Source organism: Meriones unguiculatus, chromosome 20 (genome assembly GCF_030254825.1).
Source record: "Meriones unguiculatus strain TT.TT164.6M chromosome 20, Bangor_MerUng_6.1, whole genome shotgun sequence".
Lineage (NCBI taxonomy): Eukaryota > Metazoa > Chordata > Mammalia > Rodentia > Muridae > Meriones > Meriones unguiculatus.
The window spans coordinates 15913005-15940996 of NC_083367.1; the positions used below are offsets into that span (position 1 = coordinate 15913005).

The 27992-nt window shown below is 37.8% G+C and overlaps 1 protein-coding gene across 20 annotated transcripts in view; it reads right to left on the reverse strand.

Annotated features, from left to right (window-relative positions):
• Positions 1-27992, reverse strand: part of Lingo2 (leucine rich repeat and Ig domain containing 2) — a 1357796-nt gene that overhangs the window by 921834 nt on the left and 407970 nt on the right. Inside the window, exon 1 of one of the 20 annotated variants that reach the window (XM_060373593.1) lies at positions 10908-10994. The exons of the other annotated variants lie outside the window; for them this stretch is intronic. The gene's annotated coding sequence lies outside the window, so the exon portion shown is untranslated. Of the gene's footprint in view, positions 1-10907; positions 10995-27992 lie in introns of those variants that run through there. 20 annotated transcript variants of the gene reach the window in all.

The window sequence follows — 27992 nt, forward strand, 5'->3', positions numbered from 1 at the left end:
CTTCTGCAGTGGTGTTGAACTACACACGGAGATGTAGGTAACGTTTCAGCAGAGAACTAATTAAGAAAAACGAGGGAACCGAAATGTACGAAGTAACTCTTCCAATAAGTAGGTTTATTTGTTGTCTTTTCTTCTGAAGGCATTGATTCACTTTCCCTTGAGCCAGTTTCTATTTTCTCTCCTTTTGTAAAGTACTAACTTGAAATAGTTTGTTAATTGATTAGTTTATGAGCTCATTATATTTTCAGTATTCAGAACTTCCTTTAAAATGGCTGCATATAGTTAAATGAGTAAACTTTGACTTCTATTTTTCCTTTTATATATTTTCATTCTCTTTGTTCTTTAAATACATCAGATGAAATGTAAAGTGTTCAATTATCTCTGCTGTATGAACTTGGTCTTTATTTTATTTAATTGTTTAGGTTGGTATTTGCCTTTTTAAAAATAAAATTTATCATGACAGTAATAATCTATGTTCACATATACACATGTTACTAAAAAATCAAAAAATCTCTATGATATCATGATTAGTCAATAAGGTAAAAATTCTGCATGAAATGAATTATACAAATTAATTGCATACTGTATATAGAATATTTTGATTTAACTAGAAAACTTTGAGAATTTTTTGATGCCAGGTGCACTTGACATCCAAAAGTATGCCAGATCACGGAGAAGTTGAGGTTGATCAGTGTTCACTTTCCTCCAGAGGCCAGGCACTAAAATGCTCAGCATCATTTATAATTGCTTCTGGCAGGAGATAAAAAACAGTCAACCATATAGGATGGCAACAGATGGATGTCTGTTTCACATCTTAAAACTAACACAGCAAGATAATCACACTTAAAAGTCAGGGATTGTTTTAGGAGGATTTTCTAAAATCCTTGATTTGGTGAAGACATGAACCAAAACTAAGTTCAGAAGACACAGGTGTATAGTGAAATAGCCCTTCATTCCATGCCCAAGAAAACAAATGCTTCTGACTCAAATATATTCCATATCATGTCAAAGAAAAAAAGAAATGCTTTATATTTAAATGTATTCATTTGCTAATATTTCAATCAGATAATCACATACCATCACTAACTCTTAACTGTATTTGCTTTAAAATAATTTATAAATATTCTCATAATAATAAAATATAAAATGCACAATATCTCTTAATATTATGTCTTTATTTAGATAAAGGTAAGGAGAAATGATCTTGATGGCATAAGTTTCGTCATTAAATATACATTATGATGCTGTCAGTAAAGGAATAGAAGTGGTATTAAAACTATAAATGAAGAGATCAGACCTCTACTCTTGCCTGATGTGTCTAAAACAAAAAGGGGGAACTGTAGAGAGCTGCGGAATGCTATGCCTTAAAGATGGAGCTGGTTTCCGCCTTCCACCTTCCCGATGGTGAGTGCTCTCTGTCACGAACAACTCCACATTTGGCTAAGGCCGAGGATCTGGCTTGCTTCCATGTATGTGGACCTATCTGCATTGCCCCCGTGGCACGCCTGGGTTGGTTACCCAGAGGCTATTTAAGCTGTGGGTTGGCTTTCCCCGGGGTCCGAGGATTGTTCAATGTTCCTGAATAAACTGCATTGAAAAAAAAAAAAAAAACTATAAATGAGATAAATGAGGAAATGATGAAGGTTGTCATTGTTTTAAGGAAAAAGGAAGAGAGGAATGAAAAATAAGGTCATAATTTCAGCAAGTAAAAATGCATAAAACCACAGTTTTCTGACAAAATAGATTAAGTTTATTTTGAAAATGATATCAAATTTTAGATAATTTTAGGCTAAGAAGCTATTGAGCTGGGGATAGAGATGACTATTAGCTCTTTCAAATTCTGCAAAGATGAAGTCCAAGCAACTGAGGTAGCAACTTTCATTTCTAGAGGAAGATCTCTCAGAGAGGATTTGCATGCCATGAGAGTAGGCTGAGATCCAAGTTGAACACACTGTAAACAGACTATACATAGTCACAGAACCCACAAGTGAAAGGATATTGAGCCATGAAGCAAACAATGAAGAAATATTTGCTAATGTTAAGTGTTTGTTTCAAAGATGGAATAGATTTAGCTTATCCACTCAAGAAATTCTTGTTGAGAGGAATTTAAGTGAGTGCAGAAAAAGACCAAAAAAAAACAAAACAAAAAACAAACAAACAAAGAAACAAAAACCGCAAGCAAAAGACACTGTTGTCAGAACAAAACGACAGCCTACAGACTGGGAAAGGATCTTCACCAACCCTATATCTGACAGAGGGCTGATATCCAGAATACATAAAGAACTAAAGAAGTTAAAAAGCAATAAATCAATTAATCTAATTAAAAAATTGTGTATGTAGTTAAACAGAGAATTTTCTGTAGAACAATATAGAATGGAAGAGAAACACTTAAAGAGATGTTCAACGTCCTTAGCCATCAGAGAGATGCAAATCAAAATGACCCTGAGATTTCACCTTACACCCATCAAAATGGCTAAAATCAAAAACTCAAGTGACAACACATGCTGGAGAGGTTGTGGAGAAAGGGAACCCTCCTCCATTGCTGGTGGGAATGTAAACTGGAACAACCACTTTGGAAATCAATCTGGCGCTTTCTCAGAAAATTAGGAATGCTGCTTACTCAAGACCCAGCTATACCACTCCTAGGCATATACACAAAATTTGTTCAAGTACACAACAAGGATATTTGCTCAACCATGTTTGTAGCAGTTTTATTTGTAATAGCCAGAACCTGGAAACAACCCAGATGTCCCTCAACGGAGGAATGGATATAGAAATGTGGTATTTTTACACTATGGAATACTACTCCGCAATCAAAAACAAGGAAATCATGAAATTTGCAGGCAAATGGTGGGATCTAGGAGAAAACAAGTAACATGACAGGAGCCTATCATAGAGGGCCTCTGAAAGACCCTACCTAGCAGTGTATCAAAGCAAATACTAAGACTCATAACCAAACCTTCGGCAGAGTGCAGGGAATCATATGAAAGATGGGGTGTTAGTATGACATGGAGAGGATGGGAACTCCACAAGGACCAAATATATCTGGGTATAGGGGTCTTTTCTGAGACGGATACTCCACCAAGGACCATGTATTGATATAACCTAGAACCTCTGCTCGGATGTAGCCCGTGGTAGCTCATTAACCAAGTGTGTTACCCTAGTAAGGGTAACGGACTATTTCTGACATGAACTCAATGGCAGGCTCTTTGACCTCCCCCCCCCAATGGAGGAGCTGACCTGTTAGGCCACAGAGGAGGACTTTGCAGCCAGTCCTGAAGATACCTGATAAAATAGGTTCAGATGAAAGGGGAGGTCCTCCCCTATCAGTGGACTTGGAAAGTACAGGGAGGAGATGAGGGAGGAAGGGTGGTATTGGGAGGGAATGAAGGAGTGGGATACAGCTAGGATACAGAGGTAATGAAATGTAACTAATAATAAAAAGAAAAAAGAAAAAAAAGAAGAGAAGTAAAGGTCATCACTGTATTTGTGTGTGTTTCTGTGTGTGTGTGTGTGTGTGTCTGTGTCTGTGTGTGTGGTGTTCACATGGGTGTTTTTATATGTGTGCCTGTGGAAGCCAGAGATTAATATTTGGTATGTTCCTTGACATTCTCTACTCTAATCTATCTATCTATCTATCTATCTATCTATCTATCTATCTATCTATCTATCGTGTATCTACCATCTATCTATAGTGTATCTATCATCTATCTATCAATCTATCTATCATCTGTCTATCAATCTATTTCTCTTAACTAAGTAACTATCTAGATAACTAGCTAACTATATACTTTGAAACAAAGTCTATTTCTATACTTTTAGTTCACCAATTCAGGTACACTGAGGTTCCCTTTATCTATCTACCTAGTGATAGGTTTATAGCTGCCTTGCTTGGAATTTACATAGTTTCCCAGTATCTGAACTCAGGTCCTAAGCCTTGGCAATTGGCATTTTGATGATTAGGCCGTCTACCCAACATCAATCTCATTATTAATTGATGAACATCATTTTCCTTAACCCATCTGATTTTTGATTGAAGCTCTCCATCAATTTGAAAATTTTAATCGTCTTTCATAATTTAAACTATGCATTTATACTATCATAAAACAACAACTGGCATGGAATAACACAAGAGAAAAAACTACATGATAATAAATTTCTCGTTAACTTAAAGAAACAATTTCTACTACTGTCGACACTTATAAAACCAAAATTGGAAATCTCTAAATTTGATACACCAAAGGACATTAACATGGCTTTTCTCATTAGGTCTTTTCTTATTATTCCTTGAATTCTCCTAAAAAACTTCAAGTTTTGATAGCATATTGACTTAATGAAATTTTGTATCTCATACATGTTTCTATCTAGAAGAAACCTGAGTGAACTGAATTTTGATCTGGTGTGGTGATTGTTAAATGGGAAACCTCAAACGGAATGATGGTAGTTCTCTTAGTATCTATTCCAGGGAGGCAGCATGAATGATTATATCAAAGCTTGCCCTGACTCATATATCATCACTCACCTTCCAAACTTGAATATAAGATTCATTATTTTTTTCAACACCATTTTCCTTTGAAATCGGGAATTAAGGTATTCTCTGCAATTTAAGTGAATTGTGGGTGGGAGACCTAGCTTACAATTGGACAGAAAGTTCCATTTAGCATGCCATTAAATAATAACTATTCATAGTGGCTAATTTTACATCTGAACAATGTAATATCCATTATTTCAAGGGGTCCCTGCCTCTACTAATGTTATTCTTAATTTTTCTTCTCTGAGAATATTTTACCAAGCATCATAGGAGTTGCCTGGCAACTGCTAAGAACAAATTCAAAGAAAGAGAGGTGATTTAATAATGAATTCAGACACAATCAAATCCTTGTAGAGAGAATAATATATGTCCTTTATTCAGAAAAAAATATTGTACCTTGAGCCATTTGAAATTTAAAAAATTAATAACTTATTGTGAGTCATGTATAATTAATAAAAAGAGTGCAACATGGGATCTAATGAAAAGTAACCAATAAAGCTGTTAAGAACTGTTCTTTCTTATGTCACACTGCAATTGCTCAGCTATTAGATCACAGAGCTCATTAATATATTATTCTCACTAAAAACGTTGCTTTGAAACTTGTCTGTGATTGGAGGACAGCAATAAGAACATCATTCTTTATCTACCATGGCAACAGAGAACCTTTCAGGTTTGGGGATTTGGTTGATTCACACTTGTTTCTCACAGCATTAAAGAACGTAGAGCTATTTGAAGTGGTGGGAGACTATCAATAGTAGACAGCCTTGAGGACAAAGAAAAATTGGAACACTGAGCTTAGTCATCTCAGGAAAGGGAAATGTTTTAATTTAGGGTTAAAAAATTTCAGGTAGATGTGTGTTTTTGTAAAAATAAGAATATTCTGGATATAGATTACAGGCTATTTTTAACTATTTTAGCAGAAAACGAAATGCTTTGGTTGTACAGGCAATTGTATGGCTGAGCTTAAGCATGTAGGACATTGAAACAGAAATGTGAGTGCCTTCACATTCCCCTCACTCTGTCCAGCTTCTTTGTCCTTTGTTGTTTAGCTGGCCACATGATAAAAAGTGACGACTAACTGAGCCCAAGACTCAATGTTCAATACTCAAGACAAACTTTCTCTTCTCTCCTTCACTGTAGTGTACGCAGCTTACAGCAACACTTGAATTGCTCAGCTCATGACAGCTGAGTGTAGGGGCCTACACTAAGCCGTTCCCATGGAGCCGAACAAATGCCATGAAGGGCAGGAAACGATCAACCACTGGCTTTGGCGTCTTTCTCTGATTTTCTTCTAAAACACTTTTCTCTTACAATTAATTATTTTGTGTAAGGACTGAGGGAGAATTGATGATGAGGTCATACAGATGACCTTGAAATCAAAGGTCTTTTAGGAGGAAATCCTCACATGCAAACTCAAATGTAAATTTGTTTTCTTCCTTCTGGATTTAGATTTTCTCCCCTGTTCCAGTAGAGAGAGCAGTTGTGGCATTCCTAAAGCACAGGTCCTAGAGGGTAGTTAAAAGTGAAGTCAGACCAGGGCTGAGTGGACAGAGTTTAATAACCTGTCATCTTAACTGCCCCTTCCAGGTAGGAACTCATTCTAGAATCAGTATGTAGGGACTGCAGGGCAGCTCTTGGGACTCTGTGCCTGTCACTCACCAATACAGAACCTTCCCAAAATGAACTTTCCAATTTGCATGTTGAGTCATAATTCAGATGAAACAGAACTCCCATGCTGGCCCAGGAAATAGTAAACTGAATAATATTAAAACAGAAGCACTTGCTAGCTCCAAAGTACATTGTGTACCTCAAGTTTCTTCCAGTCTTTAATGATTCACAATGAAACTCCAACAGAGACACTTTCCAGACAAACATGTGTGTATAGTGTATACACACACACACACACACACACACACACATATATATATATCTGTATGTCCTCAGATGAGAGCTCCTTGATTGGACTGGTCTTTGTGCCATCATTGCATCATTGTCTAACTAAATTATGAAATCCACTAGTTTCTAACAGCTATGTGCTCAAAGTACAGTTCATATGATATCTACCACAGACTTTCTTACTTGATGGCCTTTCAAAACCAAATTTAAAAATCTCATTGTGGGAGGAAAGGAGGATCAGGATGGGAGGAGGGAGGGAACCACAGGGGGGATACAAAGTGAATAAAGTGTAAATAAAGAATTAAAAAAAAAATCTCATTGTGGACTTAGTTATTTAGGAGGATGTAACCCTGAGTCTAAGCATGCCTTGTTTTGTCTTGTTGGCTCACTTGATTCTATCGTCTTCTTCCATGGGGTGGTTTCAAATGAACTGTTATTGGAGAAGTCACATGTGGAGTCCGGAGTACACAGGCATCGTATCTGTGGATTACTTCAAAGCGATTATGATGATCACATCCATGGCAGTATTTGCATGTCTTCTAATTAGGTGCTAGAGCAGGGCTCATCTGCCTCAGCTGTGAGATCTAAATCTACCAGTTAATGAATGTTGAAAATTCATAGCAATATAAAGATTCAACTGGTCTTAAGGCTTATATCTTGGTTTTTCTTCTCTGTAAAATCAAGATATTGACTGGCATTATAGAGATACTGAAGAGATTAAATGATAAAATGCATTTTTCAGAATCTAATGCAAACTATGTATTCAAAATGGAAAGCAAAATTATATTTATCCAATAGAGTTCATCAGGACTGAACATTAGCTTTTTATATGTCACCTAGAAGATTCTAGTTCTGAATTTCTAATATGGTAAACAGGAGATAAATACAGGTAATGGACAATGGAAATGTGGTTCATATTACTGAAAAAAAATGAATTTTAAAATCTTAATTTCAATGTAAGTGACCATGTAGCTAGGAGAAAGTCACACAATACATTGTCCAGGAAGTGATTTGTCCTCTCCACTTACCACATACAGAATACAAAAGCATTAGATAGAGAGATAGATAGATAGATAGATACACACACACGTGTGTGTGTGTGTGTGTGTGTGTGTGTGTGTTTCATAAAATAGTAACTTGAAAATATTTAGTGAAAAGAGTCTTGGTAAAGAGAAGCTTAAAATGGGGGTTAAAAAGTTTGGGGAAAATGGGAGAAAGTAGAAACTCAAAATTACTCTGCTTAAAGAAATGATAATATATAGATTAAAAATTAAAGTAATGAGTTCATGTCAAAGATAGTCCCTGTTATGAAAACTGTTAGGTGAAGTCTATATATGACAAGTTTAGAGTTCTATACCTAAATTAACTTTTATCCTTATTGGTATTACCTATGTGAAAGCATTTCTTAATTTCTAAACAACTTAAACTTAATTATGATTCTGGGAGAGTACCAGTTAGGGTTGAGTGTCCTCAGATCCAGAACTCGGGTTTCTCTGCCAGGGGCCACTGTGTGAGCTGGAGAGAGGTTGCTGTGTCCTTGGCAGGTTGCCTCTCTGTCCTTCCCCTCTGACCTTCCCCTCCACTAGAGCAAGCTTATGGCTATGCTCTCAGGGGAGTGCCAGAAGGGGTTGGGACTTCTCAGTCCCGATCCTGAGCCTGGTTTCTCTGCCAGGGGTTGGGGGGGCCGCTGGTGTTAGGACTTGGTGCTAGACCTTATTGCGCTGGACCTGGGAGAGTCTCAGGACATGTGAAATGACCATAGTCCCAGATGCCGAGCTGAAGTTTGTTTGCTAGGAGCAGCTGGCAGTACTGGGGTCCGGGTGCTGTGAAGCCGCTGTGCGCCTCTTTATCCTTCTGTTCTGCCGGGGCAGGGTTATGGCGAATTCACATTCGCCATATCAAATGGCAATATCAAACGGCAAAGAAACACTTAAAGAAATGCTCAACCTCATTAGCCATTAGGGAAATGCAAATCAAAACGACCCTGAGATTTCACCTTACCCTGAGTTTTTCACCCATCAGAATGGCCAAGATGAAAAACTCAAGTGACAACACATGCTGGAGGGGTTGTGGAGAAAGAGGAACCCTCCTCCACTGCTGGTGGGAATGTAAACTGGTACAACCACTTTGGAAGTCAATCTGGCGCTTTCTCAGACAATTAGGAATAGTGCTTCCTCAAGATCCAGCCATACCACTGCTAGGTATATACCCAAAATTTGCTCAAGTACACAACAAGGACTTGGAAAGGGGCAGGGTGGAGATGAGGGAGAAAGGGTGGGATTGGGAGGGAATGAGGGAACGGGATACAGCTGGGAAACAGAGTTAATAAAATGTAACTGATAAGAAAAAATAAAATTAAAAAAAGAAACTTAATTGTGGCACTATAACTATTTGCTCTTCAATCCCATCAGAGACTTGAGAAAGAATAAAATTTCATAATTATTATTGTATTGAAAGAAAAGGAACGTTTTATTGGACTTACAGGGGGAAATGTTAGTATAATGTTCTTTTGGAATGTATATAATTTACCCTTGTTCATTCAAATGCTGATTTCTCTCCCCTACTATCTGGTTTCAATCCAGACATTGCATTGTAATACTTATTCTACGCATCACCTGTCTTAAGTTTGTGTAAACTTGCCACCATTTGTTCTCTGATGTGTCAATTAAAGCAACCAGCCACAATGTTGAGCAATGAAGAAGATAGGGTGGGACATCCTGGCTCAGAATGGGAGGAAAGGAAGGAAGCAGAAGGAGAGAAAGGAGTAGGAGGGAGTGGAGAGAGGCAGGAGGAGAGGAAGGAGTAGGAGTGAGAAGAGGAGCAGGAGCTGGGAGAGGAGAAGCTGGAGGAGAGGTCTTGAAATGACATGAAGAAATGAACCGGAATTAAGATATCACTATAAGCAAATATAATGGGTGAATCTGAATTGTAGGAAACTATGCAGGCTTGGAGGTTTAGGATGGAGTAACTATTGCACAGCATTGTGTTCTAGGTTAAATAAATAAAAATAAAAAATAAAAATAAGAAAAGATAGTTCCTTTTCCCATTATTAGGGAATTCATTTGGATGCTCAGCTGCCAAGGGCTACATCTGAGCAGGGGTTTTAGGTTATATCCATGAATGGTCCTTGGTTGGAGTATCAGTCTCAGAAAAGATCCCTGTGTCCATATTTTTTGGTACTATTGCTTTCCTTGTGGAGTAATTAATAAAAATTAAAAATAAATAAATAAAATAAAGTGGCCTCTTCTCACAACAACAAAAAGTTAATAAATTGTAATAAATTAAAAAATAATAAAATAAATTTTAAAAAAACACTATGAAAGACAAAAGCTAGAAGAGTTGGATGAGGGAAGGGGAAAGCTTCATTACAGTGCTAAAGTCAGGAACCCAATTCTCAGTCTCGTGGGGAATTTAAAATTGCCGTAATAGATACCATCATGGCTACAGGAAACACATCTCCATCTTACATTTTGTACTTTTGACATAGAAGACAATAAAAGTGACATTGAATGTTAGGGAAACTAAACACACTCTTCTAAGTATAAGGAAAAAACATGGTGGCACACAAAATTTACCCCATCCTTTGTGAAACTGAAACAGGAGGATTTCAAGTTTGAGACTAGGCTACTTAATAAGACTAGGTTACTTACTATGAGTCAGTTTAAACACAAAGCAAAAATAGCCTTCAGTTTACTTTATAGATGATTAAGAAGATCCAGCCAGTTCACCATCTTAAAAACTACATGTCAGTCAAGCCCACATGTTTATATCCATCAAGTGCCAGATAGGTGTAGATAGGAAAATCAGGTTTCATCCTGGAGTCTGTTAAATATATGATTACACTGGTAATTTTACAAATTCAGGGAAGATCACTTTAAAAAAATGATTTGCAAAAAATCTGGCAAGGAATAGTTGGCAAATATCATCAACAACAACAAAAAATGTAATAGATCTCTTATTCTAGATGCATTTGAAAATAGCAGTCCTGAGGCCATTGTTAAGGCTCAGAGTGGGGACAGAAAATTGGAAGTCTCCCCAGTTTTCACTCCCTGAGAAACAGTTGGGGTCTTGGCTAATAGAGCTCTGAATATTCAGCTAAGGCCAATAATAAGCTTTGCACAAAAAATAGCAGCAGTCACAGCTGCAAGAGATCTATCGTCTTGCCAGCAAGGGTATGCCATACCCACATGCATCCTTGGGAAAGGGTGGAGGAAGCCCCATCTTCATAAATGAACCTCTAGGACTTTCTATTTGATGAATCTGTCACAGGAAGAATGAACAATGCAGTTTCCTCCACTGCTGCTTTCATAGCACGTATTTTAATTTTCCCAGTACCCCTGGGAAGTTATTCTTAACTTAAATCGGAGCAAGCAATGCTTTACATCTGTTGTTGAAAAAAAAATTCAGATACCTCACTGCACACAAACAGGTAGCCTTCTGTACAAAGTGAGCACCACACCGTGAATGGACAAGGGCTCACCTGGAAAGAGTCTCCAATTATCGTCAGTTTTTGTTACACTCAAGATGTTCTTGCTCCTATGTATGTCAAAAAGAGACTGTTTCCTTGGACTTTCACCTCTGCAAGACATGAAATAAAGAAACTGAGGTTGTCCTGAAAAAAAAATATTATTTTAAAAAGGAGAACCTGCAGCAATAATGCTTCCCCTGGAGGGACACCTGCCCCAACAGAGGCATGCAGAGGAGAAGGTCTTAGGATTTATTCAGTCAGGCAGTTTGTAAAAAAGAAGTTGTTGATAACTTCAGTCTTGGACTTGGATAGCTCCTATAACTACAACTGACCCACTCCAGTGTGCCATAAAAGAAGAACACTGTGAAGGAGTGGCTGGGAAATATGATCTGGAGTTTGTGAATAATGGAGCTGCTTTGACTTCTCATTTACGGATTAGTGAAATGGCCATATTTGCTTTGGCAGCACATTCAACAGAGCAAGGAAACCACTCCTGGGGTAAAGTACTTAGGACGAAGAAAGCATTCTCATTCCAGTACTCTTGCCTTGGCCTTGCTTTTTTTTTTTTTTTTTTTTTTTGAAACATAGGATATAGCAAATGGAGAAGTACCCAACTGCCCAGGCCAGTCAAGATAGCAGTCATTGGTTAATCACAGGGGATGTTGCATGTGGTTGTAGACAGAAAGACATACATGTTATGTACTCACTTATAAGTGAATATTAGCCATGAAGTACAGGATAACCATGCTACAATCCACTGACACAAAGAAACTAAGTAACTAAGTTAAAAGGAAGGCCTGATAGAGGGTGTTTGAATCTCACTCAGAAAAGAAAATAAAGTAGACTTCTGAAGTAGATGGAGGAAGGGAACTGGGTGGTAGAGGATAACATGAGTGGGCTCCAAGTGTAGGGGAAGGACCAGGAGAGAGAATGGAAATGGGTGTGGGGGGCATCTCTGAGACAGGGGAGGCTCCTGGGAGTCTATGGGATTGACCCTAGCTGAGACTCCTAGGACACAAAACATCCAAGGAATCAAGTACACCAGGAAAAGATGAAGCCAAAGAATAATAGGAAAAAAATGGAAAAAGAAGATTCCAGGATCCAAAGTCCAGAAAATATTTTCAAGAAAACCATAGAAAAATATATCGTCAACGTAAAGAAAGAGATGCCCTTAGACACATAAGAGGCTTGCAGAACACCAAAAAGACTAGACCAAAAGAGAAATTCCTCCTACCTCATAATAATCAAAACACTAAATCTACAGAGCAAAGAAAAAAATATTAAAAGTGGAAGGAAAAAAGGCCAAGTAGCATATAAAGGTAGACCTATCAGAATCACACCTGACTTCTCAGCAGAAGCTATGAAAGCCAGAAGGGCCTAGGCAGATGTCATGCAGACTCTAAGAAACCACAGATGCCAACCCAGACTACTATATCCAGCAAAGCTTCCAATCACCATAGATGGAGAAAACAAGATATTCCATGACAAAGTCAAATGTAAACAATATCTGTTCACAAACCTGGCCCTACATACAGAAGACGCTAGAAGAAAAACTACAACCCAAGGAGGTCAACTACACCCAAGAAAACACAGGACATAGAGAAATTAACAACAGCAAAAACCAAAAGAAAACAAGCACGCAAACACGCTCAACACCAAATCCACGGTAAAAGCATGTTACAATAATTGGTTAGTAATATATACCAACATCAATGGACTCAGATCGCCAATAAAAAAACACAACTAACAAAATGTTTGCAGAACAGGATCCAAAGTGAATAAATTGTAATAAATAATAATAATAATGAAAAAAACACTTTGAGATTTAACCTTTGTTAGCATAGATAAGATAAAAAACAAATGACAACAAATGATGACATGGGCATTCAGGAATGATGACACCTACTCACTGCTGTTGGGAGTGCAGACTTGTGCTGCCACCTGAAAATCAGAGTGAAAGTTCCTCAAAACGTAGCTATAAAATCATTTGTTATGTTTATTCCCGTTCTGTGCACAGTCCCATTTGACTCTATGTCTTTGCAAAGATATACTGTCACATCATGTCCATTGCTGCTCAGCTCACATCTGGGAAACAGAAAAAGCCTACATGTCCATTTTTTTAAATGAATAAACTGTAGAAATGTGGTGTGTATATATACAAAATAGATTATCAATAATCTATAAAGATAAAAATGAAGTTTTCGGAAAGTGCGTGGAGTCGGAAATAATCATTGTGAGTGAAATATTCCTGACAGAGAAATGACTCATATTTTCTATCATATGTAGATTTATACCTTTAAATCTTTAATTCTATAGGTTTAAATTACAGTATTCATAGAATGCAGAAAGTTATTAGGTGGTCATGGGGAAGAGCACTTTCAGAGGAAGGGAGATACAGTCACATATATAAATGGAGTAGTAACAGAAAATGATAGAGCAAACAGGTGGGGACTACAGGGTAGCAAAAGATACATGGGAAAGAAAAAACAACACTAAAAACTTTGCGAAAGCTATATTGACACCTACTTCTGTCACACACAAAAAGAGAGGCACATCATACGTACACACAGAAAGACACAAGCACGGCACACATATGTGTGCATACACACAAAGAGACAGTATTTAAATTGAGTAACACAATGAAATTCAGTCAGTGTCTCTTCCAGACAACATAGTTTATAAATTTAAAAGCTCAATGCCAGGTATGGGTTACCTCTTTCAGAGTGCTTAGTCAGTACGGTTCCATAGATCCTCCAAACATTACAGATATGAAGCCCCTGAAATAATACTCCACAGCTCAGATTAACTCCTAGATAAATCAAACATAATTTTATGTAGAATATTAATACTTGCTGTTTTCTCAAACTTGTGAGATTTGAGATTAGTTTGTTTCACAGGAAGAGAAGCTTGATCCAGAGCTCCTGCCAAACACACAGGACCATAACTGAGAACATAGAGGGAGAACTCAGGTTAATATTTCAGCTCAGTACAAAGAGGTGAAGAACAGAGCACCGCACATGAAGAACGAGAAAATATGTGTTCTTAGACCTTAAGTGAAAAGTGAATCTTCGTTCTAGGGATAGAGGAATAATAAGCTCAATTAGTAGGCACATGATAAGAGCGAGTTTAGCAAGTGTGACCTAATGTTTGAGGAGTTAATTAGCTTCAGATGCAAAACATGAAGGGCTATCCCAAGGGACTGAAAATTAAGAGTGTCATATTGAGTTTGTACCAGAGCATGTGTCACTTCAGGTTTCTGGTGTCAGAATGGTAAATGACTTTCAATTTTGTAAAAACTGATTTATAAGCAGGGTTTGCCTGGAGTAACAAGCAGAGAAAGACCATTTGGCAGCACCAAGCTCAGCTGGGAACACCAGGACAATTAAGAAATGACATCTTTTAACAAAGCAGAAAAGGCTGCTCACTGGTCCTACCATGTGCTCAGAGCCCTCTGTGAAATGTGGCTCCACTGAGGGACAACTGGAATGATCTAGAAACCTAGGGCAATGGAAACTTCCTGGTACCTATGAGGGTGATCCTAGCTAAGAGTCATAGCAGTGGAGGATATAGAGCTTGAACCAGCCATCTCCTATACCTTCCAGTGGAGGTACTGAGACACCAACACAGACACAAAACCTTTGAACTATAATTGTCCTGCCTGCAAGATGCGCAGGAGTAAAGATGGAACAGAAAGTGAGGAGGTGGTTAGCCAGTGACTGGTCCAGCTTGAGACCCATACCATGAGAGGCAGCCCACCCCTGACGCTGTTAATGATAATCTGCTATACTTGCAGACAGGCGCCTAGCATAACCATCATCAGAGAGGCTTCACCTAGAGACTGACAGAGACAGATGCAGAGACCCACAGCCCAACAGAAGAGGTGCTTGTGGAATTACATAGAAGAGGGGAAGGAAAAATTGTAGGAGTCAGAGGGGTCAAGGACTCTACAAGAAAACCTACAGAATTAACTAACCTGGTCCCGTATCAGCCCACAAAGACTTAACTGCCATCCATAGAGCATGCACAGGACTGACCTAGGCCCTCTGCACATATGTAACAGTTGTGCAGCTAGGTCTTCATGTGGTACTCCTAACAGCAGGAGAAGGTGCTATGTCTGACTGAGTTGCCTACCTTTGGGGCTTATTCTTCTAGCCTCACTAGGAGAAGATGTGCCTAGTCTTACTGCAACTTGATATGCCAAGGCTGCTTGATATCCATGGGAGGACTCCCATTTTTTGAAGAGAAAGGGAGGAGGAGTGTATAGGTTGAGGTGGAGGGGACAGTCTAGGAGAGGAGAAAGGGAAATTTGTGGTCAGAGATATTTTAATTAATTAATTAATTAATTAATTATAAATGCAGCCCATTACAAGGCCCAAACTTAAAACAAGCACATGGCACCTTCACTTCTTCCCACAATTCAGTATCAGATATCCACCACATATTGAGAAAAATAGCCAAAATATATAGCCTAGTTTTTGTATGATACTATTCCTTGAGAGACAAGAACAAACCTCTACTCACCCCATAGAGGGAAATGATAACAAACTGAACACAGAAAATACCCAAATCCATGTTGTTGGACCAGTGAATGTTAATAGGATTGGTAAAGGAGTAAAGCAGAGTGGTGACTTACAGGAGCAGAACTGATTCAAGCACAGCTGCATCACCAAATGTCTACAGCAGCATGAGTGACAGTTAACGAAATCTGGAAACACAGAGCATCCTGCACGGCCTGCAAGCAGCTCATCATGTTATCAGAAGTTCAAATGGTCTGACCCCAGTCCAGGCAGGTTGGTGGGTCTCTGCCTCTTCCAGGCAACTGAGCTGATCTTGGCATCTTTCAGGCTGTTTCCCTGGTCTGACACTTCTTTGTAGCCTGGGGTGCCTCACAGTGACTCCCATCACTCTTTAGTACTTCTATGATCTTGGGGGAGGAGGGACCTAGGTCAGTGTCCAGGAGTTCCTAAAATGATTTTGAGTTGTTTACTTTCTGTTTAAATAAGCTTCCCTACAGGATGTACTGTCTTGTCTTCTTGTTGAATGTCCTGTTGATTCACCCCCTTGTAAATGCCCTGTTCTAAAATAGCCTGTTTCACCCCCTTTTTACAGGCTATGTTTCAAGAAATTTTCTTGCAGCTTGGGAAGTTTTAATTCCAGAGGTAATCACTAGTATATGTCAAATATCCAATTGGTTAGTACTCTGAATTGTCTAGATATGCCTTTGCCTCTTTAACCAAAGCAAACCAAAACAAACGAAAAAAACACCAGGTATCAATCTGTTCTTATTAGGATAAATATGATGAGTCCCTGTAATATGCTCTGCAGACTGTACAAACACATATTAATCGACAGCTGTCAATATTCATGTTCATGTTATAATGCAAATGTCTTCCTAATTGGTCCCAAATGGAAAATCTACATCATTCAAATTCATGATTTCCAAGTCCTAGTGTATCTTCCATTAAAAAGTAAACCTTTCTTTCTTTAATTTCTACATGAATGAAGCTTGCTATGTTTTCATATTATCTAATACATACATGGTAACATTGTCTTCAAGATGGGTGAACATTCTTAGTCAGATTTGATATTAACTCAGAAATATTGGTAGGGAAGAATTTAGTTTTCAGACATCAGGATGAGAAATTGAGCAAAAGATAATAGAAAAAGGAGTACAGTAGGCTGAAGAAATCTAGCAATAGAGAAGTAAATGAAATCTGTGAGGTGGTAACTAAGGTAAGATTCTACACAGCCATTCCTTAATATAATGATTTCATTCATAAAAGCTCATCTACACTTACTATTATTTTATAATAAAATTTCACAGTATGTACACTATCTCTACTTTGTAATTCTTTGATTGTTTCATTCATGCATATAATTAATTTTAGTTATTTTCACACATCCCTCCCTCAACCGATGAAAACTTTATTCCAACAATGCCCCTCCTACTTTCAGGGCTTCTTTTTGTGCATAATCACTGAGTTTAACTGGAGATGCTTGAAGAAGCACAGGTAGTGGTTTATTTCCTGGAGCATAAGCAACTTAATAGTGGCTACATAACTAAAGAAAATGATACCATTTCCCCAGAAAACATACACAGCCATAGACCTGTAGGGAGGCCTGTTGCCTCATTGGGCCCCTTTCCTATTGAGGATAAACTGTTGAAGGGTGAAGCCTTGCATAGGTCCTCTGCAGACGACAATAACTGCAGTGAATTAATGAGTTCAAAGAACCTGTCCTTTTTGGAAGACATTTTTTCCTCAGGAAATTTCCTTATCCTTGAGTCATATTTCTTTCTGCCTTTTATTTTCACAATATTCCCTGTGCCTTGGAGGGGCCACACTTTATGTATAGTCTTTTTAAGAATTTAAACATTCTTATTAAGAACATCAAAGCAATCACCTATTTCTTAAGCATGCAGAACATCTCTATCCCATATCACAGCTTGTTCATAATCCACTGCCTTCCTCCCTTCTAGCTTCTTTCAATGAAAATTTTATCAATGACTTAATATCTACCTCATTTAATCCTAATTCTGAGTTAACACTTGGAGGGGCTTTTCCCACTTTATCTTTATAGTGATTTTAGCATCATGTATTTGGCAGTTATTCCATGTCATTTTCTCACAAACATAGATTTTCTCATACTGGATCTTAAGTTCATTCACAAAGACTATCAGAATCAGTTGGCATATTTTTGGTTTTAAATTTCTCATATTGAATTTTACCTACATAGAAATATCCTCAAGCATTCTAGTGGATGAGTATCAATTAATACCACAATCAGTTTATTATATCATTTAAGAATTGTATTCCAGCCATTTTTCAGTATTGACATATTTATGATTATACTACAAATGACATAAGCATTTGCTTGCACTTTTAAAAATAACATTTATCATTTTTATTCTCTTCCCTTTCTTGTACTCCTTTTCTCTAATCTCAATAGCAAGCTTGTTTGGCCTTTTGTTTTAGGGGGGTTTTATTGTTATATGCTAATTATGAACAATGGGGCTTATTATGAAAATTCTACATAAGTACATAATGTGTTTCAATCATATTTATTTATTACTTTCTCCTGTCCCCTCCTACTTCAAAACAGCTCTCTTGTATTTTCATTTTGTTTTCCTATTTATCATGCTTTATTATTATTATTATTATTGTTGTTGTTGTTTTTAACAACAATTTATTTGCTTTGTATCCCAATTGTGGCCCTCCCTTATATCCTCCTGGTCCCAACCTCCCTTCCCTCTTCCTCTCTTATCCCTCTCACCTTGTCCACTGATAGGAAAAGTCCTCCTTCCCTCCAGTATGATCCTAAACTATCAACTATCATCAGGATTGCCTAGATCTTCTTCCTCTGTGGGCTGCCTATGTTGCTCCACCAGGTAGCAAGCAACTGAGCTCATGTCAGAGACTGTTTTTTCTCTCCTTACTAGGGAACTCACATGGAGACTGAGCTTTCTATGGGCTACATTTGAGTTAGGGGTCTAAGTCATCTATATGCATGCTGGAGAGGATGTGGAAAAAGGGGGACCCTCCTCCATTGCTGGCGGGAATGTAAACTTGTACAACCACTTAGGAAATCAATCTGGCATTTTCCCAGAAAATTAGGAATAGTGCTACCTCAATAGCACTATTGCTAGTACTATGCAGCTACACCACTCCTAGGCATATATCTGAAATATGCTCAAATATACAACAAGGACATTTGCTCAACTATGTTCATAGCAGCTTTATTGATAATAGCCAGAATCTGGAAACAACCTAGATGTCCCTCAACTGAAGAATGGATAGACAAATTGTGGTATATTTACCCTGCTTCTTATTTTTTTACTTTTTGATGCCCTAATGAGTTTCCCTGTGTCTCCTACAGAAAGCAAAGGTTTGATTACAACAGCACCTTAAAAGGCCCTATTAATCCCATCCTCCATGACAGATGATGAAGAGTACAGTTTTATACTAATTTAGATAAAAATAATGAGTAGCCAAGAAATGCTAAAATCAAAATCATATTAATTTACTTCTTGTACAAAAATATGTACACTTTAGTACATTTTAAATTGATTTATTGAATGTATGTAAATCGACACACACACAGCAAAGGTGAGTGTAGAAGTGAAGAACAAATTAATTGACTTAGTTTTCTTCTTTCAGCATGGAGTTGTATAAGACAGAAATTGGGTCATCATGCTTGGCAGAAAGCTCAGATACCCTTCAATCCATCTTGCCAGTCTCCACATACTCCAGTATGATATTTTTCTAAGCATAAAAAATCATGCATCAGAAGATATTTCTTTAATAATGAAGGATAGGTTTAAAGATATTTGTACTTCCTTGGTTAATTTCAATTTGCAATTTTAAAAACAATAATCTCATGAACAAAAATTTTCTATCACCTAACTCATCTTTTACACAAAGTTAATCCTCTTTTAATTTCACAATATGAAAAGAATTTCAAAGAAATTTTCTCTTTTTTCAATCTTCAACTGAAGAGGTATTATTTCATCCACAATATGTGCAGGTCTTAGTTAAGGTCATACTAACAGATGCATTAATAAAGAATAATGCACAGAGAATTTAACTAATGGCTTTGTTTAAAAATCTATTGTGGAATAACTGAGAATGAAAAACAATATAGTTCTCAGGGGAGGGCATAGGGAAGAAAAACCCATTAGTGCTTAAAGCTGTGTATAGCCATCAAGGGTATTGGGGAAGCATTCTGGTATTTAGGTGTCTGTGCTGTAGTCTACAGTCACATCTAGAATTATGCTATTGTTTTCTCTCTAGCCTGTATAGTTATTGTACATCATAGTGTTTCTCAAAGTAATGTAGTCATTGCACATAAACTTGAGTTTTCAATTGCCAATCTACTGGATATGAATGTAAACTAAGGAAGGAGATAACTTGTAAAACAAAAGTAGTTCACGATTTAAGAAATGATGCCTAAAAGGCTGGTAGTGACAGAAGGAAAGTGGGAGAAGCAACCTGCAAAGTGTGGCTGCCACACTTTCTCTTTTCCCCTGATTTCTGAGTTATAACTTTCTTCCAGTTCTTGGAGCAAGTGGGAAAGTTATCTCAGAGCTGAAAAAATGAATAGGACTTGTTTTTATGTAAAATATCTGAAACATACAAGTAACTTTTATAACACACACACCTTCTATTATAATAACATTTCCTCTGATGTGGTTTAGCAAAAATTTCTTTATATTATTTTGCATGATGCCAGGGCATATATCTGCAGGACTGGATGGGGAATAGTTACTATATGAACAATAAGTTACCTGCTACTATAAGAAAAGGAAGGTCTGGTAAGAAATAAAAGTTTTGAGTCAAATTTTCTTTCTCGGTCCCCACTCCTTGCTTCTCTGAGCAGGGTTTTCCCTCTACCCTTCTTAGAAGATGAACACTGGAACCCCCAGGACCTTACAGAGGAGAATGGTGAGGAAGCACCACCAGCCTGCCATGTCCTTAGCCTTATTGCATGCACTTCTGCAGGAAGAAAATTTGGTCTAGATCACTGCTGGCTCTATTAGTGATGATAATTTAGCTGATTGACAAATCAAACAGCATGTCAAGACATTAATAATTATTGATATCATCTAGTTGTAATTCTTAGGCACAAAGAAAGTTTGGCTGTCTAAGTCAATGCCTTAGAAGCCAAGAATAAGAAAGACATGAGGGCATGTGCCCAATCTTGATACTAAATTAACACAGGAGACATCAGTTTTCCTATATTTGTAAAACTCTACTGTTAAGTGAAGCTATGCTATATTATATACATTACATATAGCATATCATAGTAGACAAAATACAAGGAATGTGAAATCCAGGTCTTTATTAATGAAAATAAATACTTTTATTTATGTGCTCTTTGTCCAAATAAATCATGTAAAAATTGTCTTTTTCATGTCATTTTGCAGTCTGGCTTTTTTTGCTTCTTGAAACAAGTGTTTAATGAATAAAAAAATATTTTATAAAATTATTTCAGAACATGATTATTGATTTTGCTTTCTTGAATATGATTGGGACTGTCAATGTCCAATGATAAAAGGAGGGAAGGGCTGAGAAAGGGGAAGAAAGACCCCAGAGGAGGAAAAGAGGAAGAGCAAAACTATGAATAGATATAAAGTCTAAATATATACCATTTCACTTTTAGGGTAAACTATTTGATTTATCAAATAATGTTTTATTTGTACACTAATTTTATCTAGGTATATAAAAGCAAGGAGGCCAGCAAACAATTACACATATACTTTAGACATATTAGGTATGCCATATATATATAATAAAAATGGGAACATACTTTCAGAACCAACTCAAGTAAAGCACTGTCTGACAAGGTAGACTCTTCTGTCAATTCTAGGATGAAAGTCACTAGTCTTAAAATACACATTTTCTGTAAAGTACTCCACATCTATTGGTGAAGGAATAAAACATTATATATTCTATCAGTTCTCATCAGAAGTGGCTGCATTGTCAGGGTTCTAGGTTATCTCCATGAATAGTCCTTGGTTGGAATATGAGTCTCTGGGAAGTTCCCTGTGTTCAAATTTTCAGATCAGAAAGAAGGGGAGGAGGACCTCCCCTATCAGTGGACTTGGGGAGGGGCATGTATGCAGAAAGGGGGGAGAGAGGGTGGGACCAGGAGGGGAGGAAGGAGGGGATTATGGGGGGATACAAAATGAATAAAGTGTAATTAATAAAAGTTAAAAAACAAATAAAAAAACATTATATATTGAAAAGATACAAGAACACCAAGGGATGAACTGCATTAGATGAAATAAATATGAAAATAGATGTTGCCTCTACAGCTGACGAAGGAATGGGAGTCATAAAGGTCTTTTCTAGCAAAGGAATTGCTGATTAATATGATTACAGCAAAGATGAGTGGGGTAGACTCAAGGTATGAGAGAACAGCATAGGAACTGACTCATAAAGTTTGATTGACAGTAGTCTGTATGACGTGTAACCACTGCTAAGAGGTATGGGTTCTTCTCTTGGAGCAAATGAGAATTGTAGTGGGGAGTCTGAACAAAATAACTGAATTAAAAACAACTGTTTTAGGAAGTAAACTCTGGTTGTTCCTTGAAGTACAGCTTTTAAAGGCTAGGATCACAACCATAAATATTTTTAAATTTTAAGAATAATATAACCAAGTTCTTCAGAGCTAGTGTGTGATATTGTCTTGGAATCCAACAACATGAATCATCAATGTCTATCAGGACTCTTAAACTGAAGCATAGTGGTGAAAAATGTGGGTTTCATAAGGTAGTGTGGGATGCTAAGAATATTAACAGTAAGAGGGCTGAGTTTGGCCACATATGGCATATACCTATCCTCCCTCTTGTGCTGGGGAGACTGAAAGTGGATAATAACTGGTCTATGACAGCACAGTCTATGTAGTAGGCTGAAGACCAGTATGAGGTGCGTAGTGAAAGTCCCATCTCAAAATGTAGAGACAGATTATTATTTTTAATCTTTGCATTGACACCTTGTGAGTTTTATATCATGCAATCTAGTTCTGCTCATCTTGTCTTCTCTTATCTGCTCTTCACACTTACAACCTCCCTTCAAAACAGAAACAAAAACAAAAATAAAACATAGTCAGGAACATAAAAAAAACAAAACAAAATAAAAAAAAACCAAAGCATAAAAAATTCATCATGGAAGCTGTACATTCCATAGTATATGTGTCCATAGCATATCTGTCTGTCTACATGTCTTCACTTGCAAATGTTCATTGCAATGTATTATTGGTCAGCTTGAGATCTCTGGCTTCTTTGACACTATCAATACTGCATCCTCATGGGGACTCCTATGGAATTTCTCCTCATTATCCTTTTGTTTCCCTCTGTCATGGAGATCCTACAGCTTTGTCTCAGTAGGACTGGCCTTTCATGAGTCCCAACCATTCACAAATGTTATAGATTTTGGGGTGGGCCAACTCAGAACCCTGGATCTGGGCCTGGGTGGCAGCCAAGTTGGTCAGTGAACCTGCTTTTCTTTATCTGTACCACCAGGGCAAGGCCACCCACTGTTACCATGGCAGAAGGCGGGGTCAACTCTCCTGCTCTCATGCCTATGGGCCAGTTCACCAGCATCCATGCCTCTAGAGCCAACTCCACTGTGCTATTTAATCAAAGTGTGAGACTCCCTTCCAATTTCTGCAGCCTGTGAAGGTCTGGGGCAGCTCTCCTGCTCTTACACCCTCTGGGCTGGATTACCTGAGCCTTTGCTGCTGGGTCCAGCTTTAATATGTTGCAGAGGCAAGATGCAAGGCACTCTCCCAAGTGCTACAGCCAGCGAAGGTTCAGGAACAGCAATCCCAACCACCACAGGTGATGAATGGCAGTTCGATGAGGGCATCACCCCTGCACCCACATCACTTCACAGCAGAAGAGAGTAGTATAGGCTAGCCATGGTCAAAGGATGCAAATAAACCAGCCCAGAGGGCAAGACGAAGGGAGAGCTGGCCCCACCCCTCATGTGCCATACAGATACAGAACTTTTAAAGTAATAATTGTTAGTATACCTAGATGAATGTCGGTCTGGCTAGACAAAGATGAAAAATAAGAAAGAAATTATCAACCCTGTATGTCAATGAAGCCTTGGTATCTTTTCTCCAGTAATTCCTCCTTAAAGAACCCCTATAGGGTAATTTCTGTTCTTCTGAATAAAAAAGTATTTAGAGACACGGCCAACAGTAATGTTCACATTAATTTTTTTTTATTTATCATTTCAGACTACTATTCAACACTAATTGGGTAAAATTGTACATTAATGCAAATTTTCACAATACTAGAGAAGAAACTATAAAGTTGAAGAAAGCGTGTTTTAAGGCATTTTCTTTCCAATTAGGCTTATCCTATATAAATGTAGTTTTTTTCTCCTCAACTTTGGTTTTAGAATTCTTTTGACTCATTAATGTTAAGTGAAAACCTTTTAGATAATTTAAATTTGATTTTAGCAAATTACTTTCAATTTAGTGGTAAATTAATATCAATACTGAAAGCAGTTGGAACTGTCAAAGTGTTAAAACGAACTTCATTCTTACTAGCATTTTCTTTCATATTTATGTAATGTAATAAAAAAAAATATTGGTTCTAGAAATTAATATTTGTTTGCTGATGATTTTTTTACCTGCATGTTTTTATAACTTGTTATAAGTGGCTCATACCCCATAACCAACTTATATTTCTTATTGAAAGTTATCGACAATTGAAAAGTTATATTAACATCAGACCAATAATTCAACTCAGTTCAAAAATTACTGTACTAATGGCAAGAAAATTATATTTCATAAAGCATATATTTCATTTCCATATTCTATTGGATCACAGAACTTTACATATCTACCATAGGAAGATGTCTTAGCAGAATATGAGCACTTTACTCATTTTCCAAAAACCCCGTATAGACTAAGGCACTGCCTTACATTGCTCAAAACCAAAACCATGTTCTGTCTGATTATTATAAATCATTCATTATTTTTATTCAGGAATACTGTTCCATACAAGTTACCTTAATATTCCCTTATCTTCTCCCACTTGCACCTATCAAATTCTAAATAAGCCCAAGGCATCATCACTGTCAAATGTGTATTGTATCTTAACCACAGACTCACTCTTCTCCAAGCACAGGACTCATTTTTCTTGAGTACCTACAGTAATTTGAATGAGAATGGTGCCTGTATGCTTGTTGTACAGTTGCTTTGAAACTGTTTTGCGAGAATGAAGGGTGTGGCCCTGTAGAAGGAGATGCATCAGTGGAGGTAGGCTTGAAGGTTTCGGGAGCCCGTGCCACTTCCAGTTTTTGTGTTGTTTTGTTTTGTTTTGTTTTTTGTCTGTCTTGTGCCTGCAGATCTGATGTAAGCTCTTCACTATTTCACCAGTACCATGACTGCCCTCCTAATGCCATGTTCCCTGCCGTGATGGTCATGGCTATGAAACTATTAGCCCCAAATTAGATGCTTTCTTTCATAAATTGCCTTGTTACAGGTTCCTTTTACAGTAACAGAACAGTAACCAAGACAATGACTATCATATCAAATTTGAGTAGTAGGACTATTTTGCCCATTTATTTGGGCACTTGCTCACTAAAGTAACTTATTTCAATACTAAAAATAAAACACGAGCAGTGGATGTGCTAATTCTTAGATGTGAACAGTTTTTACATCCATAAACAAAGGCGACTTTTATTTTTCTATTGATAAAACAGTTTGATCAAGGTAACTTATAAAAGAAAGTGCTTAATTAGACTTATCATTCCAGAGGTTTAGAATCCACTACTCCAGAGTAGGAGAACAACTCATATCTTGATTCATAAACACAAGTGGGAAAGAGGGGAGGGGGTGGGAATGGTCCAAGATGTTTAAAGCCTAGAAGCACAGGCTGAGTGCCACATTTCCTCCAAGGCCATACCTCCTAACCCCTTTCAAACAGTTCCACCTACTGGGCAAACATTTGAGGCCAGGGGGCCATTCACATTCAAACCACTACAACATTTTTGTTTTTTTATAACTAATGCTTTAAGGAACCCAGATACCTTCCAAACCTTTTTCTGTAAAGTACAAATTCAGTTCCACAGTATGGCTGAACTCTGAGCTAGAGTGTAGTGTACAGGAATATTCTATTAAATATTTGCGATAAAGTAGGTATGCATTCTTCAATACAGTGAGCCCTTAATCTTCTGCTATATACCATCCTTTTGTGAGTACAGGTCTCTCTCTCTGTCTGTCTCCCTCTCTCTCTCTCTCTCTCTCTCTCTCTCTCTCTCTCTCTCTCTCTGTGTGTGTGTGTGTGTGTGTGTGTTGGTTTGAGTGAGAATGTCCCTCATGTGCCCAGATGTTTGAACACTGGGTTCTCAGTTTGCAGCACTTTCTTGGTAGGTATAGAAAGCGTGGTCTTGATGGATAAAGATGCTGCTGAGGATAGACTTTAAGACTGAAAACACAACATTTGCCCAATCTGCTTCCTGATTTTGTTTTGAGATGTAAGCTCTCAACTGTTCCATTTGCCAGGACTGCCAGAGGCCATGCTTGACTGCTGTGATGGTAATGGACTCTTTTCCCTCTGGAAATATAAGCCCAGATAAATAATTTGCCTTTATCATAGTGCTTTCTCACAACAATAGAAAATTAGCCACCACAAAAGCTAGTACCAAACAATGGATTATTACTGTGACAGGCCTATCCATGCTGTTTTTGGTGTTATGTAGAAGACTTTGGCACTTGGTACTAGAAACATGATTAAACCACTATACATGGAGTTTAATAGGCCATCCTTAAAGAAGCCTGGTAAATAGTTGTGCTGAGAGGTACAGAAACTGTGGAGGTCCAGCTCAAGAAATGGAAACCATTCCTTCAGTATTTGTTGGCAGTAGTGGCTTCTTTTTGCCAATGTCCCAAGAACTTCCCTGTGGCTAAATGTAAACTTGACAGACTAATTTCATTGGCAGAAGAGATTTCAACACAGTCTAATATGGACTCTGTTATGTGTTTACTAGTAAGCATTCTTATGCAGGTATATAATGAAAAAGAGAAAATTGGACAGGAAGAAATAACATAAATATACAGCTTGAAGAGAAAAAAAAAGCCATCCATTGGAGGCTTGTTCTGAAACTGAAACACACACACACAGACAGAGAGAGAGAGAAAGAGAGAGAGCGAGATTAGAACCATTAAAAAAGGACATCTGTTCGGCATTGAGATAAGGGAAGGATGCATTTGGGGTAAGACTCTACTCAAAGAAACTAAGATGAAGGCATTTCTGCTCCAAGACAAACAACTACAAACCACAACTGTTACTAATATGGTTCAAGGAGCCCGAGCTGAAAGCCAAACTTGACAATGTGGTTCACATGGTGCTGGACTTAGAATCATGAAGGATACAAAAGTAAAGAAGTCTTGGACCTTCCTCCACAGTTTCAGAGAGATGGTGAGGTCAAACAGTGTGTGGCAGAGGGGTCCCAGGATGAAGGCACTGAGGGAACATTGGATAAAGCTGTGACTGTGAAGCCTGAGTTGCAGAGGAGACCCCAAGATTACAGGAGATGACATAGCATGAGATGTATGTCTGGAATAGATCCACATCAGGAGTAGGACCTATACAAAAGAGAGATGGGTGTTATAGGCAGGTAAACTAGAAAGGCTGAGCTATCTGAGTGTTCAGATGTAAAGCAGCAAGCTACAGGATTTGGTATCTGACCTATTGTGTTTTGGTTTTCCTTTGTTCCAATATGCCTTCATTATGCCTCCGTTCGTCTCTTTCGCAATGGCAATACATGTTCTGTTCCTTATTGTAAATTGCTTTTTGATTTTCCAGAAGTTATAATTAAGAGACCACTTTGAGTTTCAAAAGAGAATTTTGGAGTTTTAAACTGTGTCGAAACTTAGAGACTACAGGGACCTTTAAAGTTGGTCAAAACACATTTTGTAATATATGGTCATAGGCATATAGGGATCAGAAAGTGGATTGTGGTGGATTGAATGAAAACACTCATCTTAGGCTTATACATTTGAACACTTTTTCTCCAGTTTGTGGTAATCAGTTGGCATGCTTAGGATGTATCACTTTGCTGGAAGAATATGTAATTGGGGATGGGCGTTAACATTGCAAAATCCACACACAACTCCCAGCTCATCTTCCCTGCTTCATGATTTCAGTTTGAGATATGAGTTTTCAGTTGTTCTGGCTAACATTAGATAGCTGCTATGCTACCATTCCTCCAGGATGGCTATAGACTTTGATCCTCTGTCTGGAACCACAAGCCAAAATACACACTTACTTCTACAATTTTCCCTGGTCATTAGAAAATAAACATGCCATGATCATGGGAAAGGGGGAAATGAGAGACCAAAAGATAAAGTAGCAGCGATCGTTAAGACTATGTAGAGTAGGTGCGGTATAGCAGTTAGTAAATTCCCTGAGGGGAGAGCTACCTCGCTGCCTTCTTTCCCCACCCACTAGAGATACAGTTGCTAGGAAACTGGACCCTCCCCCTAGGGAGAGACATCTGGTCATTAATGGTCTGGGAACCTTCCTATAGCCAATTGATTCAAAATGTAGCATCTTGACCAATAGATGCTTGCCAGGCA